The sequence below is a fragment of the Chiloscyllium punctatum genome, chromosome 16 (genome assembly GCF_047496795.1).
Source record: "Chiloscyllium punctatum isolate Juve2018m chromosome 16, sChiPun1.3, whole genome shotgun sequence".
Taxonomy (NCBI): Eukaryota; Metazoa; Chordata; class Chondrichthyes; order Orectolobiformes; family Hemiscylliidae; genus Chiloscyllium; species Chiloscyllium punctatum.
This window is the reverse complement of record NC_092754.1, coordinates 82,746,382-82,748,720: the sequence shown is the minus strand read 5'-3', so window position 1 is coordinate 82,748,720 and position 2,339 is coordinate 82,746,382. Positions and strand designations below refer to the sequence as shown.

The following is a 2,339-nucleotide window of genomic DNA, read 5'->3' as shown; positions in this document are numbered from 1 at the left end:
AACGGAAATGCAAGATTGAAACATCTACTGGAGCATTCCGGGAATGTTATGAGTAGTTTGTGTTGCCAACTCTCTTGACTGCAGTGACACAGATGCCCTGATCCTGATTGTCCCAAAAAATGTCAATGTGCGTGGACATGCTGTTCCAGGATCTCCGGACTGAATCCTACCTTTCTTGCCCTGACTGAGAACTGGTTCCCTGAGGCTTTGAGACGTGACCATTTGGATAAAGCACATGCAGTGTTTTTGCTGCTTTAGCTGCTGTTCCAAGTGCCTGACAGATCAGCCCCTTGACTGGTCACCGCTAACAACAACGATAAGGTGCCTGTCTTATGTCTGCGACAAAAAAACAGGCAAGACAGGAACACTGTGAAACATGAGGTTCTGATCGAGGCATCAAAGTGTAAAAAAACAAAGGTCAGACAGTGATGCTGTGCCAGTCTCCGAGCAGGACGTGTCTCAGGCGCTGTAGAGTTTGTAGTGTTCTTCGAGTAATAATGTACTTTTGGACTGGTAATTATACATCTTGATGCACTGTATTTTTCGCCAGCTCTGCAAGTATCTGTTGGACTGATTAATTTGAGAATCGGCTCTCAGAGTAATATGCCTCTGACTTGTTCATTCGTGATACCACACACAATTGTGTCTTACATCAGTGAATATGCAATCTGATTGCACTGACAGGCCTTTGAACTGAGAAAATAAAGCCGTCACAAACACACCTATTGATTCTGGTTGTTCTTGCACGCTGATGAAAAACATTCTTAACGATTTACAAGGATGTTCCCTTGCTACAGGGCAAGGCTGAATATGCTGGGGCTCTTTTCCCTGGAGCTTCGGAGGCTGAGGGTTGACCGTATAGAGATTTAGAAAATCATGAGGGGCATGGATAGGGTAAACAGAAAAGGTATTTTCCCTGTGGTGGGTTGTACAGAACGAGAGGTCATCGGTTTAGGGTGAGAGAGGAAAAAGTTAAAGGAACCTCAGGGGCAATGTTTTCATGCAGAAGATGGTGTCTATGCGGAATGAGCTGCCAGAGGAAGTGGTGGAGGCTGGTACAATTACAACATTTTAAAGACATCTGGTTGAGTATATGAAGAGTTTAGAGGGATATGGGCCAAGTGCTGTCAAATAGGACGACAAAATTGGTTCGAAAATCTGGTCAGCACGGACGAGTTGTACTGTATATCTCTGTGAGTCGATGTGCTTTAAAAACATCAGATCTTTTCCTGCTTCACAGCTTTCTCAAAATCTCTCGTTCAATAAATCTGAGTCATCATCGTCATCATCAAAATCCAAACTGTTGATTACTTCAATAGTTTCATCTTCTCCATTTTGTGTTCTGAAATGCCATTTGACATTACTGGTGGGCAACTTTGTTTTACTTCTGCTGTTCGGAGTTGGGAGTTGGTGGGAACGGGCGGCATGCACCAGGGATGAAGTGTTAACATTGAGAGTAAGTGCTGAACATGCAGAAAGTAACAGGTGAATAGCAACCGAGAACAAATTGATTTGCACGAATGCGAGTCTGACTTGACCAAAAGGTTATCAGTACGCTTTCTTACACACAGACTCGGTAGATGAGAAATAAAGCTAACACACAAAAAAGTGAACTAATGAAGCTACTTTTTGGATTCTTTTATGAGGGGTGCACGATTCTCAGAAACACTGCAATACAAGGACGATGTACGAAGTTGGTTGAGCAAACTCATAATCCAAATTCTTCCTGCAAAATTCAAAATAATATTTAGTCCCTAATTCATGGATGGATCAGATATTAAAGATGACAAATACAGACATGATCTCTGCTAAAACATCGAGAAGTGATCCTGGTGTTATTATCATGATTAGAGTGTTGCAGGAAAAGCAGAGCAGGTCAGACAGCATCCAAGGAGCAGGTAAATCGACTTTTTGGGCAAAAGCCCTTTATCAGTGAAGACGCTGGGAGCCTCGTGGATGAGGAGATAAATGGGATAGGGTGGGGGTAGGTTGAAGGTAGCTGAACTGCAATAAATGTGTCGAGGTGGGGGTAAAGGTAATAAGTCGGAGAGAAGAGTGGAGCAGATAGGTGGGAAGGAAGATTGACAGGTGGTACAGGTCATGAAGGTGGTGCTGAGCTGGGAGGTTGGAACTGGGATAAAGTGGGGGTGTAGGAGAAGGGAAGAAGCTGGTGAAATCCACATTGATGCCATTGGGTTGAAGTGTCCCAAGACGGTAGATGAGGCGTTTTTCCTTCAGGTGTTGGGTGGTGAGAAGGGGCGATGGAGGATGCCCAGGACATGCATGTCCTTGGCAGAGTAGAAGCGCGAATTGAAAGCTTCAGCCATGGAGCAGTAAGT

At 44.2% G+C, this 2,339-nt stretch overlaps 1 non-coding gene across 1 annotated transcript; it reads right to left on the bottom strand.

The window, feature by feature from the left end:
• Positions 1-1,643: 1,643 nt before the first annotated feature.
• Positions 1,644-1,828, bottom strand: LOC140487267 (U2 spliceosomal RNA). Its single transcript, XR_011962843.1, has one exon. It is a non-coding gene; the product is annotated as a U2 spliceosomal RNA (small nuclear RNA).
• Positions 1,829-2,339: the final 511 nt, after the last annotated feature.